This window comes from Leptonychotes weddellii, chromosome 15, assembly GCF_054177405.1.
Source record: "Leptonychotes weddellii isolate Sample4059 chromosome 15, ASM5417740v2, whole genome shotgun sequence".
In the NCBI taxonomy this organism is placed as follows: domain Eukaryota; kingdom Metazoa; phylum Chordata; class Mammalia; order Carnivora; family Phocidae; genus Leptonychotes; species Leptonychotes weddellii.
Genome location: NC_138383.1, coordinates 4,342,808 through 4,359,594, shown reverse-complemented (window position 1 = coordinate 4,359,594; position 16,787 = coordinate 4,342,808). Strand labels below are relative to the sequence as shown.

The 16,787-nt window shown below is 47.8% G+C and overlaps 1 long non-coding RNA gene across 1 annotated transcript; it reads right to left on the bottom strand.

Moving 5' to 3' along the window:
- Positions 1 to 2,078: 2,078 nt before the first annotated feature.
- On the bottom strand, positions 2,079 to 4,278 carry LOC145717218 (uncharacterized). The gene is made up of 3 exons (XR_014140283.1): positions 3,763 to 4,278; positions 3,329 to 3,638; positions 2,079 to 2,407 (listed from the first exon to the last, which is right to left on the bottom strand). It is a non-coding gene; the product is annotated as an uncharacterized LOC145717218 (long non-coding RNA).
- Positions 4,279 to 16,787: the final 12,509 nt, after the last annotated feature.

The following is a 16,787-nucleotide window of genomic DNA, read 5'->3' as shown; positions in this document are numbered from 1 at the left end:
TTTTCCAGTTATGTAATTCAGATCCCCGGGAGAAAAATTGCAAAATAGAGAAAAACACACAGAATAAAGCAAAGCCAATTATCAGACCTACCCCCACCTGAATAACCACCGTTAGTGTTTTGGAGAATATCCCCAGTCCTGCTCCTAGACGTAATGTCCTCATTGACTCTTGCCAATGCAGCGTGATCTTGTTTGTGTCTCCCTCTGCCCCTCAGCCATCTTCCCTCAGCCCGGGACAAGAAGGCTGGCAAATGCCATGGCTTCTTGGCAACCTCTCCCGGGTGATAGCTCCATGGCCACTTTAGGTCACCGACACAGCCCATGGTATTAGTCACAACCCCCAACTGAACTTGGCTGTCTTTCCCTTTCCCCAGCTCAGACTGCTCCCGGCCAGAGGCCTGCAATGGGATGAGGGTGTGGGGCGGCCCACACAGTGGAAGGTTCAAGGGACCTCTCTGGGGTCTCTTCTCTAAGGGCACGAGTCCCATTCACAGGGGTTCCACCCTCACGACCTACCCAGTTCTCAAAGGCCCTATCTTCAAACACCATCACCTTGGGGTTGGCCTTCAACAGATGAGTTTTGGAGAGACATAAGCATTCCGTCTACAGCAGTTCCTACATAGAATTCTTTCTATATATAAAATTGGGACACGATAGTGGCTGCATTTACTGAGCGTTCACCATGTGTCAGGCACCATGATAAACACCATGGGATTAACTCACTGCATCCTCACAGCCCAGAATTAGGTACTGTGTAGAGAAACATTCACCTCACCCAGAGAGGGGTCTGGCCTCTGCTCTCAGCTACTGAGAGGTGATCTCTAGGCCCCAACAACGTCCAGCCTCATGGGCCTATTTTCTTTAAAAATGGCCCTAGCAATATTTTCAGTCCCATGGGCTCTTCCAGAATCTTGCCACCCCGTATCAGGAGACGAGATCTATTTCCCCTCCCCTTGAACTTGGGCAGGCCTGTGGGCAGAATGAGTCCAAAATGATGCTGTGTGACTTCTGAGACTAAATCATGCCAGGCTACATGGCTCCCACTTGGCTTGGCGCACTCTGTCAGTCATGGTAGCCACCATGAAAACTTGAAATGTGGCTCATGTGACTCAGCAACTGAACTTTATTTATTTATTTTAAAGATTTTATTTATTCATTTGAAAGAGAGAGAAAGCACAAGCAGGGGGGATCAGCAGAGGAAGAGGGAGAAGCAGGCTCCCTGATGAGCAGGGAGCCTGATGCGGGACTCGATCCCAGGACCCCGGGATCATGACCTGAGCCGAAGGCAGTCGCTTAACCGACTGAGCCACCCAGGTGCCCCAGCAACTGAATTTTAAATTTTATTTAATTTTAATTGAATTTCATTGAAATAGCCACATATGGTGCTTTCTCACACTCTCACTCCATTGGCCTATGGAGCCCTGAGCTGCCAAGTAAGAAAGAGGTGCCGTGCTGTGGGAACCATGTGGAGTGGGGCACCTGGGTGGCTCAGGCAGTTAAGCATCTGCCTTCAGCTCAGGTCATGATCCCAGGGTCCTGGATCAAGCCCCGCATCTCCTTGCTCAGTGGGGAGCCTGCTTCTTCCTCTGCCTACCGCTCCCCCGCTTATGCTCTCTGTCAAATAAACAAAATCTTAAAAAAAAAAAAAGAAAGAAACCATGTGGAGGGACACAAAAAGATAAGGACGCCCGGGAGCCCCAGCTGCCAGCAGCTAGTCTAGACATGCGAACATGACATGGCATGACATGTGAACATAACATGCGAACAGCTTTCTGCTGCTTGCAGCTCCAGCCACTGCCTGACAGCAACCATACGAAAGATTCCAGGAAGAGCCCCTTAGCTGAGCCCAGTCAACCCCCAGGACTGTGAAAGACAACGCTAAGTATGGTTGTTGTTCTGAGCCACTAAGTTTTGGGGTGATTTGCTATGCAGCGATAGATAACCAGAAGAGGAAGTAAAAAACACAAAGGAATTTATGCTAGACTGTCCCATTACCCAGCAACACCCACTGTCCCTTCCTTCAGCAAAATATGGCCCACTGTCTGGTTTTATAAATAAAGTTTTATTGGAGTACACATTCATTTACATTTGTCCATGCCTGCTTTCTCACTGAAACGGCAGAGTTGAGTGGCTATAACAGAGACCATGCAGCCCACAGTATAAAATATTTACCACATGGCCCCATACAGAAGTTTGCCAAATTCTGAGGTAGGGGATTACATTTCCCTGCCTTTTGAAGCCATAGGCACCCAGGTGACCTGCTCCAGCCAATGAAATGTGAGCAGAATGACTGGGTCACCTTTGTGTGGAAGCTTTGAGAACCAGCTCATACTTTGTGCCTTGTTTTCTTTTCCTTTGATGAAAACCCCCAGTGGTCTGGATAGAGGCTGCTCCATTAGCCTGAGTCCTAGAGCAAAGATCAATCTGTATTAGTTTCCTGTGGTTGCTGTAACAAAGTACCACAAACTTAAAACAGCAGAATTTATTTTCTCACAGTTCTGGAGGCCCGAAGTCAGCAATCAGGGTGTTACAGGGCTGTGCCCCTCCCCCACCCCCCAAAGGCTCTAGGGAAGCCCCCTTCCTTGCCCCTTCCAGCTCCTGGTGTTCCCTGACTCTAGACTCCGCCTCTGTCATCTCTTGGGGCAGGGCGGTGAGGGGCACTCAGCATGAGCTAAAAACACACCTGTCTCACAGCGAGCCACTGAGACTCGGGGGTAGTTTGTACCATAACACAACACGACCTCGCTGAGTGATGCCAACTGTGAAGGCATGCTTCCAGGCACAGAGGCGCTGGGTGTGGCCAGCAACCAAGTGACTTAAATGGTGACAAGAGGCCACAGTGCACCACCCAGGAATGCCCGGGCTGTGGGAAGATTTGCTTTGCAGTATCTGAAACAATTTGATTTTCTTCCACCAGGGTTCTTTCACTTTTTTTTTTTAAGAATCAAAAAGTGAGGGGCACCTGGGTGGCTCAGTTGGTTAAGCGACTGCCTTCGGCTCAGGTCATGATCCTGGAGTCCCGGGATCGAGTCCCACATCGGGCTCCCTGCTCAGCAGGGAGTCTGCTTCTCCCTCTGGCCTTCCTCCCTCTCATGCTCTCTGTCTCTCATTCTCTCTGTCTCAAATAAATAAATAAAATCTTTAAAAAAAAAAAAAAGAATCAAAAAGTGAGCTGTAAGTTGGGGCTCCCCGGGACTTAAAGCAGAGACCATTTGACATTGCTTTGGGAAGAAACCTTGACCTCCCTCCCCCCGTCCCACCCAAACAGAAACCCCTCACCCTGACAGTTCCTGCTCTGAACCACAGTCTGCTGCCCCCTTTGTCTTACCTGAGCTTGGGACCTGGTTGGAGACCAAACCAGATGCACCAGGAAGACTGCAGATCTGCCTGAATTTACATATAGATTTCCCAGGGCAGGTAGGTGCCCAGCGTTTTCCGGATGAAGCAAGTTTGTTCTCGAATTTCTGATTACCTACAGGTCAGGTTGATTGTGCAGATTTTTGCAGAGCAGCTTTCTGGGTTTGTTGGTGGGGGCGGTGGCACCGGTGGGAATTTAACAATGGAAGTCTTTGATCTTTGGGGGGTGCTGGTCAGATGCGCTGACTGGGCAATTCCATTTAGGCATCTGTGCTGCGGGGCTAAAACATTCTTTGTAAGGAGCAGGGAAGAAGACAAACTTCCCATTCCTTCCCTCCCATGTTCCAGAATCACCACCTGGAAGACAAGCTTCTTCTACCCCACCTCCCTCCAGTGTCTTCTTACCTCTTCCCTCCTCTGGCTAATTTTGTATCCCTCTTCGGAGGCTGGGCTGGTCAGCTTAATGAACCTCACGGATTTGCCACCAGATGAATGCTATATCATGAGCTGCCTGTTAAACAACCACATTTCTTGTCCTGATGAGGGCTCAATGTCTCTCCCATGAAATACTGCTTCAAGAGCCCCCATCCCGGACTTGGAGTACCAAGCAATTACTCAGCAGTGATTCTGGAGATGTGGCCGCTTGGCGAAGCCACCTCTTCTGTCTCCTCTGCTTGATTGCAGATTGGAAGCCGGCAGTTTTCCACTTTATGAGAGATTGATGCCTTCTCCCTAGCGCTTTTCCGGCTCTCTCTGTAGCTCTCCCTCTGGTGTCCTCTTTCTAGCTGGAATTCTAGAGCCGTGGGTCACAGTGTGCTCCCTGGGGGCCAGGATGGTCTGTGGGCTGGATCTCTGCCCAAAGGAGGTGGCTCACCTGGCCAGACGTGGTGCTGACCTAAGGTAACCACAGTTCTAACTCCCATGAGGTGGTGCTACAGTTGAAGAGATAGCAGTTAGACACAGGGTGTCTGCTCTTTGGAAGGGTCTCTCAAATCACCCTACCTGAGTTGTGTATGCAAGTAGGCCCTTCTCTGACCTCAAACTGGGCCTCCCCACATCCACTGACACTCCTCAGATCTGGTGATGGCTGAGAACCTCTGGCTGAGGTTCTAACATGGGGACCCGAGGTGACATCTGGAGCTCACTCAAAGTGAAGTAGCTGGAATGGAGCCCCAGATTACATCCTGGAGTCTTCAAGAGCTGCTCATTGCTGCCCTGAAGATGGCACAAAGGGGGCTAGCAAAACTCTACCTACTGGACCAGGGATTTAGGGATTTGGATAGAGAATAACTTGTCTGTCAGAAATCAAAACCCTGGGTCTGTCCCAAAAACGGGAGCAAGGTTCATGATGTTACACTGAGAGGTGGAGAAAGCCCAAGTCATAAGAGCAACATAAAAACTGTTCCCAGACCATTTAAACACCTGGGCCCTGGCAGAAGCAGATACGAAACCGCTCCACAGGGACAATTTTGCCACCTGAAGCATACCAGACTCCCGCAGGGCTGGGGCAAACACTCTCCTATGAACCCACAAAGGAAAAATTATGGAACACATACATAAACCACTACAAAAAGGAGACAGTAGAAGTAACAAAACGGGCGCCTGGGTGGCTCAGTTGGTTAAGTGACTGCCTTCGGCTCAGGTCATGATCCTGGAGTCCCGGGATCGAGTCCCGCATCGGGCTCCCTGCTCGGCAGGGAGTCTGCTTCTCCCTCTGACCCTCCTCCCTCTCATGCTTTCTGTCTCAAATAAATAAATAAAATCTTAAAAAAAAAAAAAAAGAAGTAACAAAACAAGAATTAGCTCCCCAATAACTGGAATTCATAGAAAATCTTATAAACCTTAAAAAATAAAACAGCCCTTTTATCAGCAGAGATGGGTTTATTCTGAAATAGCAAAGAATTGCATCCCGGGACATGTAGGACATAGCAGAACCACACCCAGGTCCACAGAGCAAGGAGAGGAGGCCCTTTTATAGAGGAAGGGGGATGCTGGGAAGGATGTTGTAAACAGAAAGTCCACTGGGAATTGTAACATGGGGGTTTCTCATTGGCTGGGCTGTGATGGTCTCTCATTGGCTGAGCTATGACACTCTCTCACTGGCTGGGCTGTGACCTTTTTCTCATTGGCTAGGCTGTGAGTCTCTCATTGGCTAGGCTGTGACTCATTGGCTGTGACCATCCCTCATTAGTTGAGCTATGACAGTCTCTCATTGGCTGGGCTGTGACCATCTCTCATTGGCTGGGCTATTGCTAGGGGAGGAGAAAAACTTCTTCCCTCTTGCTGGGATAGCAAAGTGGTAGCTAAGGTAGTAAGGATTTGTGCCCCTGGTCTTTTCCTCTTGGGCCCGCAATAGATAAGAGGGGTAGAAAGTGAGAGCTTTCCCTGTGGCCTCTGGGCTCCATTCTAAATGAGGTTTCCTTTTATTAATTTTCACAGTCTGAACATCTGAAATATTAAAGTATATTTAAAATGATATGGGAAGTAAAAGAAGGAATTGGGCAGAATCGGACATTTTGAAAAGAATAAGTGGACATAAAAAATAATCAAGTAGACCTAGACGTAAAAATATCTTCATTGAAATTATAAACTAAATTTATGAGATAAATAGAGGTAACAACGTGAAAGAGAGAATTCGAGAAATAGAAGATAATTAGAAGGAAATCATCCCAAATGCAGCACAGAGATATGAAGAGATGAAAAATAAGAAAACACAATTAAGAAACGTGGACAATAGAATGAGTAGGTGAGGGGGTGGGAGGATGGGTTGGCCTGGTGGTGGGTATTGAGGAGGGCACGTTCTGCATGGAGCACTGGGTGTTATGCACAAACAATGAATCATGGAACACTTCATCTAGAACTAATGATGAAATGTATGGAGATTAACATAAGAATAAAAAAAAAAAAGAATGAGTAGGTGGAACGTCCATCTTATGGTCTAGAAGAAAATAAAAACAGGGGTGGGGCAAATTAAAAATGAACAAGTGATGGGATTTTTCCATAATTGAAGGAATGAGTCCTTAGAGTACTTATCCTTACTTACAGGATAAGTAAAAATAAATACACAGCTAGACTCATTGTGGAGAAATTAGAAAGCATCGAAGACACAGAGATCTTAAAAGCAACCAAAGAGATAAGACTACCTACCTGGAAAGAAATGACAATTGGATTGATGGAATGCTCAGCATCACCAACGGAGGCCAGAAGACAGTGCTATCCTTTTGGCAAAGTACTGAGGGGCCATGTTATCCCAAATTATATGTCCAACTAAACTATCCTCCAGAAGTGAGGGCTGTCATAGAGAGATTTTCTGATAGAAACAAAAGAAAGTCTACTGAGAGCTCACCTCTACTTGCTAGATGGAATGCTGCCTGACTTATGAATCACGTGATAAAGCCAATTAGATCTTCAAATTATTATTTTTATTTATTTATTTGAGAGAGAGAGAGAGCATGAGCAGGGAGGAGGGGCAGAGGGAGAGGGAGAAGCAGGCTCCCCGCTGAGCAGAGAGCCCAATGTTGGGCTTGATTCCAGGACCCTGGGATCATGACCTGAGCCAAAAGCAGACACTCTACCGACTGAGCCACCCAGGCGCCCAGATCTTCAAATTAAAAAAAAAAAAAAAGAGTCTAATATTCATGGATCCTCACTGAAAGAACTTCAGTTATAGTGGTAATTAAATCCAGAAGGATTTAAATGATAGCCAACCTAATAAACATTGACTATAATTAATAGTAATATCAGTAATTACAATTGTGCTGAATCAAGGGGGTTAAAAACAAAGTGAAACTAAAATGCTGGCCAACAATAATATGTAAGATTGGAGGGAAAATTGGAGAAAAAACATAAGTAAGATAATAAGCTAAAGTCCAAATATATCAGTTAAGTCCAAATACGTTAATAATTATGATAATAGTAAATGTATTAAACTTGCCTATTAATTACAGAGACTAACTGATTAGATGGAAAAAAAATCTATACAAAAGATTTTTAGATACAACTCAACCCAAACAACACAGAAAGTTTGAAAATAAAGGTTGAAAAAATATGTATAAAAAAAAGTTGGTATGTATACATAAAATATATACATACATAAAATATATACAAAAGAAAGTAATAGCAATATTACTAACAAAGGAATCATTAGGACAAAAATGTTTACTCACTAATAAAAAAAAAATTCTTTAAGAAAATGTGTTAGTGCCGAACCTCTGTGCCTCCTTTTGGTCTCAAATACAGGAAGTAAAACTGCAAAAGAAACCAAAAACTCACAATCACGGGCAATTTTTAGCATGTCTCTGTCAGAAAAATCATAGCTTAATTTGAACCTCATAATTAACAAGCTTGATCTAGATGTACATAGGCTCTAAATATTCTTTTCAAACTCAAATCTGACATTTAACAAAACTGAATTCAATATTAGGTTGCAAAGAAAGTTTCAACTGATATCACACAGATCGCCTCCTAACATTAAATAATAAAATGAGAAATTCCAAATGTTTGCAAGCTAAAAGGTGTACTTCTAAATAATTCAGAGGATAAAGCGTAATAAAAAGTCTCAAGTATTTACAACTAAGACAGTGAAAGAATAAGATTTCCAAACATGGAAAAAAGCAGTAAAAGAATAAATAGTCACTGGGAAGTAAGAGTGAAAATTAATGAAGGAAGTATTCAACACAAGAAATTGGAAAAAACACCAGAAAAAAATGTTTACTGGGAGGAAGGAAATACTAAAGATAAGTACAGAAGTTAGTGAAATAGGAAATATACAAAAGAAAGAATTAACAAATGCACAGTTAATTCCCCAAGAAGACAAAGTGAATAAACTTTTGGAAATAAAGGTCGCAAAAAAAAAAAAAAAAGGAAATCACGAATGAATTTCATCAGGAATGCAAAGGAAGACATAAACACACAGTAGAATTCTTTAGCAAAATAAGCACTATAAACAACTTTATGTCAAAAAGATTTAATAGTTGTAGAAGATGAAGTAGATGCATAGAAAAAATAAAAATGATCAAAATGATCTCAAAGAGTAAGAGAAAACCTGGAAGCATTTAGGACATTAAGTCAGCAGTCATAAATCTACTTGCAAAAAAAGCATCAGACCAGACAGTATTACAAGCAAGTTTTACCAAGCCTTCAAGGAACACATAACCCCTATTCGATGCAAATTGTTCCATAGAAATTTCCTTTGGGGAAATACAGGACGGGGGCAAGAGGAGGGGCTCCCCAGCTCCTTTTATAAGGGTAGCAGAATTTTGATGCCAAAAACAGGAAGAAACTGTACCTACAAGGAAAATGGGAACACAGATGCACAAATCCTATATCAAAATTAGCAAACCAAATCCAGTAGTCTATATATAAATACTTTATCGTGAGTGCACAGTCTTTAACTCAGGAATATAAGACAGTTCAACACTGAAATATCTGCTAAAGCAATTCACCATATTAAAAGATTAAAGGAGAAAGTCCATATATATAATCATCTTACTTGATGCAGAGAAGGCATTTGATAAAATGCAATATCCACTCATGATTTTTTAAAGAACTGAGAATAGACAGAAATGTTCTGAAACTGATAAGAAACACCTACCAAAAAGCATCATACTTAATGATAAACCATTAAAGTTATTTTCCTTAAAGCCAAGAACAAGATGAGGATTCCTGTTCTGTCATTTTGATTCCATATCTTACCAGGATCTTGAGCTAAGTTAACATATAAGAAAAAAAAAATTACTCTGCCTAAATATTTGGTTGCCTTTAATTGGTATCAATGCAAATTGATAGTGACTTCAACCAAATGATGTTTCTTCCTCACGTGGGCTTCTGAAGGTGCGCCAAGGCCACCACAGATGAGCCATGAGGTTGTCCCAAGACCCAGGTCCATTGATCTTGGTGTTTCACCATCCCTGGAGTGCCGTCCTCCCCCTGTGCTCTATGTGTGCAGATGAAGGTCCAAGAACTGCCAACACTATTTTGAAAAAGATAGATGAGACACTTGCCCTTCTAGATGTACATACTTTGCTATAAACGGATCCGAGGTAATAAAGCAGTGCAGTCTGGATCTAAGAAAAACAGCCCAACAGGATGGAATAGAAGCCAGAAGCTGATGATCAGTTTGTGGAAACTGGGCAAATGGTAGTAGGAATCAGCAGGGGGAAGAGTGAGCCATACCTACAAAAAGGGGTGTGGGCAAACATAAAATGAGGACTTACCTTATACGACCCATGAAAATCAGATCCAGATGAATTAAAGACCTAAATGTGAAAAAAAGCAAAACTTTAAGCCTTTCTGGAGAAAATACGGAACATCTTCGTGATGCCAAGATAGAGAAGGACTTCTGATCCCCAAAGCACAAATGATGCAGAATCAAGAGAAATATATTTGACTACGTGGAAATTTAAGGACAGTGGAACGAAGTAAAAGGACAAGCTTCACTCTGGGAGATGCTTTACAAGCACCATATTGCTCGATACATTTTGGATGAATACATGCACGGATGGACCGTGGAAAAGACACATTTGTTTACTTCTCCTGCCTGTCCACGCAATGGGCGAGGAGCCTGAGTGTGTGTTACTGTTTTAAAATATAGTGTATTCATAGAAACTTTTGAGTTATGGTAAGGAAACAGTTCAGATGACCACCACTGAAAAGAGAGTTCATTACTCTCTTTCTCAGGAAAGGAGGGACACGCCAGGCCAGGGGAGCCACAAGGGGAGCACCAGGCTCCAGCAAGAGGCACAGGGACAGGAGGGAACTGAGCCAAGTACCTTTGTTGTGGTTACCAGGGAAAGGAATGGGCGAGGCAGGGTAAGCAGGTTTGGGATTGGCCACTTGGAATAATCTCAGCAGGCTCGAGGGCATAAGAGCGGTCTGGAGTTGTCTGATACCTGGCCCTGGAGTGATTAGGACAGGTGCATAGCGGTCTGGAGTGTGAGCCTGATAGAGAAGGAGCTTTGGGGGGCACCTGGGTGGCTCCGTTGGTTAAGCATCTGCCTTCGGCTCAGGTCATGATCCCAGAGTCCCGGGCTCAAGCCCTGTGTCAGGCTCCCTGTTCAGTGGGGAGCCTGTTTCTCCCTCTGCCCCTCCCCCTGCTTGTGCGCTCTCTCTCTCTCAAATAAATAAATAAAATCTTAAAAAGAGAGAGAGAAGGAGCTTTGGGGGGGGGCTCTGGATTGATTGATTTGTATTTGAAAAGCATGTCCCTGGGGAGGAGGACTCCCCTCTGACCAGGGGGTGAGGTAGAAGCTTAGCAAGGGAGCAGGAAGCCAAGGCAAGGGGACCCATGTTGTCCAGAAGGAGGCGTGTCCGGCATATGCACACAGGGCAGATGTTCCGAGCACCGAGCTCCGAGCACTGAGCACCGAGCACCGAGCACCGAGTCTCCAGAAACCGGAAACGCGGTGGAAACAGTTACACACCAGTTACTGTTCTCATCTTCCGACCTTTTTTATTACCTTGCTTTGAATTTCCTTTCCTGGTAAACAGCTGCTTAGTCTGGAGCTTCAGGAGAAAAGGATGAAATTAAAGCGTCAAAACCAAAAATTTATTCTTATTTGTGCCTTATTTTTGGCGCCTGCCACACAAGGCCTGGCAGACGTGTCAAAGCACAGGTTTCTTACCTTCACCTGCTTCGTCTGATGGAAAGACCAGGCCTCTCCCCATCTGCTGAAGGAGGGATACGTGGCTGGCCCTTCTGGGACAGTCCCCTCTGTTTGGATCGGCTTGCTCTCTTGCCCACACACCTCACGCCCCCAGCCCACTTTGTTCCACAAATGTTTTCCTGCCAAGCTCACTACATGAGCAAAGTAATGGTTCACTTGCATGAGTGAAAATCTATCCTAGATTAATCTCATAGTATCGATTTTAGGATATTTAAATGTGAACCCAGCTGTCAAACTTTCCCCCAGGAGTGGAGCTCAGAACAAGATGCTCACTCTAGCAGCCCACGAAATGGAGCATCCCAGACTGGCTACCAGGTTGTGCCATCCCTCCCGCCCCCACATCCCCCCCTCTGGCAGCCACTGGAAGGGGCGCTGACCTGGGACCAGAAGAAGGGGTTCCCCTCAGGCCTATTCGGGGTGGGAGAGCACTGGCTTTGAATCTGTCAGAGACCTGACCCGTCTCTGCTGCTTGGAAAGTGTGCCATTTGGCCACACTTACCCTTACCGGTTCCTGTAATAGACTAGGTACGTCCTGGGAACCCGGGTGTAGATAAAACAGGGACTCCAGGGTCACGTGTCTGCAGAAGGAGAGACAGCCAAGAAAGCCGAAAATTCTGATATGGAAGGAGCAGGACCAGCTACATAATTCTCGGGGCCCTGGTGCCAAATCAAAATGCGGGGCCCCTTGTTCAAATGGTATTAAGGATTTCAGGTGTCCCCAGTGGGGCATCAAACACACAGGGGCCTCCTAGGAAGCTGCCCCGGGAGGGAGGCGTGTTGGGAAGGAGCCTGCCCTCTTGCACCCAGAAGGGAAGAACAGCCTTTATCATTGAAGATGGGGATGGCCAAGATGAGTCCGCACAAACCAAACCTCACCCAACACCCCATCTTCCATTAGTTTCCCCCATATGTTTACCTTCTGCCCTTAGAAGCTCAAAGCGCTTTCCTCTGTCTTATCTCTTCCCTGTGATCTATTTATTGTCTTCTGTTAAAAGGATGCATAAGTGCCCCGAGTTTCATTCATTGGGCCTTCATTTTCTTGCTATGATGTCCTTCATGCACGGAGCAATGAAAATACTCACATCAAATAAAACTTGCGTGCGGGCGCCTGGGTGGCTCAGTCGTTAAGCGTCTGCCTCTGGCTCAGGTCATGATCCCAGGGTCCTGGGATCGAGCCTCACATCGGGCTCCCTGCTCCGCGGGAAGCCTGTTTCTCCTTCTCCCACTCCCCCTGCTTGTGTTCCTGCTCTCGCTATCTCTCTCTCTGTCAAATAAATAAATAAAATCTTTAAAAAAAAAAAAAAAACTTGCGTGCCCTTTCTTCCGTTAATATGCCTCTGTCAGCCCAGCCCTCGTTACAGAACCTGAGGATAGAGGGAAGCTTCTCCTCCCCTGAGACCCTCACAGATGGAGACCCTTTCCCAGCTATGACAGGAAAGAAGGCTCAGAGCGACATCGCTGGCTTTGAAGATGGAGGAAGGGGCCATGAGCCAGGGAATGTGGTGGCCTCTGGCAGATGAGAACAAGCCTCAGCTTACAGCCAGCAAGCAGAGAGGGACCTCAGTCCTACAACCACAAGGGACTGAATTCTGCCACAAGAAAGAGCAAGGACAGGGGTCCTCCCCAGAGCCCCCAGAACGGAACCCACCTTGATTTGAGCTCAGTGAGACCTGTATCTGACTTACGACCTGCAGAACGGTCAGGCGACACATTTGTGTTGTTTTAAGCCATGTTGTTTAAGTTCATGGTCACCTGTCACACAGCAACAGGAAAGGAACATTCAAACCATGCTGTCTAATGAAGAAGTATCTCTGTTGGTTTGGCGCCCAGAGGATAGAGATTGGGATCTGGGGAATGATGGGGATGGGAGGACACAAGGTCAAAGGGCATATGGGAATGAGAATGGGGCCATGGTCCTGCCCAGAGGGGCACCATCTTTCAGGCATGGCCATCAACACTCGCGGGCATCGGCCTCACCCTGGAAAGTGAGCGTTGAGTGCAGATTCCCGAGAGATGCAGGTCCGGGAGGAGCCCGGGAATCTGTATATTTAAATGGCTGGGCAGATCCTGATGGATGTTTATATCAAGGGGTTCATGCCATTGGATTCACCAGCCCTGGGTCTTCTTTGCAGAGAAGTCCCCCCCAAAACTTTCCTGAATTTCACTGGGTTCCCCCCTCACCCTAGGCTCCCTCCCAGAGACCACTCGAAGCTACCCCATCCATAGTCACATTTGGGTACTTTACCAAAGTCTGTCCCCCATCTAGCTTGTGGCCTTGAAGGGGGATGGGGTACCCTCTGGTGCTTTGATGGCAGAGCCCCCAGGCCAGCTGCTCAGTACCCTGTGAGCCACAGCTGCCCAGATGCCAGGTGAGTGGCTGCGTGGGCTAAATCAAGACGAGCGGAAATGCCGGACTCTGGGGGAGTAACTGGACAGTGCGTGCTAATTAATCTACAGGGTGCTTTGTGATTGTGAAGCTGTCACACGCCACTGCTTGGGAAGTCCAGTTTCCCATTGGAGCCTCTCTCTGGGCATGAACTGGTTAAGGCAGTTCCAGGCCAGTCTCAGCCTGCAGAGCTGCATGTCCTGCTGTCATTGTGCATGTTCTTCCAGAATTAATGTTCTAGGCCATGACCTCAGAAAGGCCTTTGCAAAAAAGCGTTAACCCAAACGTGGGCCACAGCTGAGCAAATTCTGGTATTTTAGCATGGTGGAAGGAGGCACAGGGATCAAACATCAAAACACGCATGTGGGAATACTTAGGTAAAATAATATAGACTCTGCATTTATTAATGTGCCAGCGATGCGCATCTGCTAGTCTCGCTTATTTCCAAAGTGGATAAATGCACATCAATCAAAATGGCAAGAATTTGGAGTCATTTAAATCATGTAGGAATCCATGCTGATTAAGTTCTTATATTTGTTCAGGGATTAATGAAAGTAAGTACAGGGGCGCCTGGGTGGCTCAGTCGTTAAGCGTCTGCCTCTGGCTCAGGTCATGATCCCAGGGTCCTGGGATCGAGCCCCGCATCGGGCTCCCTGCTCGGCGGGAAGCCTGCTTCTCCCTCTTGCACTCCCCCTGCTTGTGTTCCCTCTCTCGCTGTGTCTCTCTCTGTCAAAATAAATAAATAAAATCTTTAAAAAAAAAAAAGAAAGTAGGTACCAAATTTACAGAAAGATGTACCTGGGGGCAGGAGGGATTCTGGCCAAAACAGAATCTCAAACCAGACATCCTTGCCCCAGGACGTGAGGTGGACAGAATCCTATGTTCTACCTGTATGGTGGTGGCTCCAGCCCTGAGTCCTCCTCCAGAATCAACCACCTTGACCCCAACGGCCCCCAGATCTGGTACCCGTGCTGAGGCCCATGATGTCCAGAGGGCATGGGCTCTGTCCAGGGCCAGAGAGAACCAGCCCGATTCTCTGGCAGCACCCAGAGGGTTCCCTCCTGCTCCCACCCTACCGCACAAGTGCCCTATGCTCAGGGCTGCAAGTCTGGTCTGCCCTGATAGGCTCATTCTCCAGAGCAGCGTGTCCACAGGACACATGGGTCCCTCTCTGGCCAACAGCGCTGGCCTCCCCACCACAGCTTCCTGCTGGGGGATGCAAGAGGGACAAGGGGCCAAGCTCCTGGGGCTGCTCACGGAGCGCCACAGACGGGAGGCTTAACACAACACCAATCTCTCCCCTCACGCTTCTGGAAATCAAGGTGTCAGCAGAGTTGGTCCTTTCGGAGGCTGGAGGGGAGAGTCCATCCCAGGCCTCTCTCCCAGCTCCTGGGGGCTGCCCGTAAGCCTCGGCGTCGCTCCAATCTCTGTTGGATGTGGCGTTCTCCTCTGTTTGTCCGTGCGTCCTCCCTTCTTCTTATAAGGACATCAGTCACATTGGATTATGGCTCACTCGAATCTGGGTTGGCCTCATCGGGAACTTCATTACATCCGCAAAGATCCTATTTCCAAACGAGGTGGCTGAATCCGTCAGCCCGGGGGCCGTGACAGAGACCTACCTGCACGCTGGGCGGTTTAGACAAAGGACATCCCTTTTTCTTTAGGTTCTAGAGAACAGAAGTCCAAGATCAGCACCATCGGGGTTGGTTTCTGGCGAGACGCCTTTCTCTGGCTTGTAGGTGGCTGTCCTCTAGCCCGTGTCCCCATGGGGCTTTTCCGCTGTGCGTGGAGCAAGAGCCCTGGTGTCCTTCCTTGGCTTCGAAGGACGCTCATCCTCAGAGATCGGGGCCCACCCTTGACGTCATTTAACCTGAATTATCTCCGTAAAGGCCCCATCTCCCAATACAGGCACGGTGGGGGCTAAGGCCTCAACACATGAATTTTGAGGGGACACAGTTTAGTTCCTCACAGTCACAGTCTGAGTAGACACAAATTCTGGGGGGGACACTATTGAACCCTCCGGAGGGCTGTCTCCCATGCCCTCCCCGTCCCCCAGCCGGCGCTCTGTCTGCCCAGCACCCAGGCTGGCCTCATGGGCAGAACCAGGCCCGCACTGCGCCCCTCTGACTTTACGTCCATCTGTCTCCCTCTGCTCCCAGGTGGGCATCCTTTCCTCTCTAAACCACCCCCCTCAACACAACGCGTTCTTCCAGTTCTGTCCTCCTCACTCTGCCGTCCTTCAAGGCCGGCTCAAGGGCTGCCCCTTTTCCGAGCATCTTTAGCTGCTGTCCTTCCTACACCATTTCTCTCTTAAATATTACCTTACCCGCGACCCTGCAGACGTAACGCTTGTCCCAAGCTTAACACAGGAGCAGAGTTTGTGGGAGGCAGGGAGCACACCCTGTGCCCTGTTCTGAGCCCCTGCAGGGCCCAGCACTTAGTAGGGGTGGGGGGAGCAGCACGCGACTGCAGCCCTGCCCCTGCTGCTTGCTAGTTGTCACCTTGGGGCGGTTATTTACCTTTCTGAGCTTCGTTTTTCCTGTCCGCAAAATGGGGCCATAAGACTGTCTGCCTCCCCGGGGTTGGTATGAAGAGGAGTAGGATAATACTCAAAGCCCTGATGTTCCATGCGATGGGGGGGCTGGTGTTCCCCAGGCCCCTGAGACTCAGCCAAGACTAAGCCCCCCAGCTAAGAACAGCCCAGAGCCAGCAGGCTGGGGAACCAGACTCCCTGTCCCCAGAGTCTGCAACCTTGACCCTTTCACCCTTCCACTGCAGAGCCCCAGGGCCCGAAGGTTCTCCCCTCCACCCCCACCCCCGCCCCCACCCTCACACCTGCCTCCCAGGCGGGGCCTGAGCACACTCCCCACCCACACAACTCGGAGTTTGAGAAGCTTTGCATCCCAGCGGCATCTGCAACCACCCAAGACAAGAGTCTTTGGGAAACCGGGGACTCCGGCCAGTTTGGTGAGGGCGGGATTCAGGAACAAGGGATTCCCCATGAGGACTGCCCACTTATTGAGGATTTGAAGGGTTCTGAGGGTTGTTGGCTCCCCTGCTCTGCACCCAAGGGAAGATTCTGCAAAGCAGTTAGTATTGAATACCGAAGGGAGGGTGGCTAATCTTCCTGACACCTCAAGTGTTTCTACCATTAATGCTCAGCAGGGCTGCTGAGTGTGCTCATGGATGGCTTTCCCAGCTGCATTTCTGGAACCAGAAGCCGGGCCAGTCTAGCCTCCCTGTAACCTCTCTCCTTCCCAGGGTTTCCATGTACCCCGGGCAGCCCTGCAGGTGAGTGGGGGGCAGGGCAGGAGCCAGGCTGAGCACCATCTGTCACCACCTGCATTGATAGGAACATGTCAGATTCATTCAGATGCCTC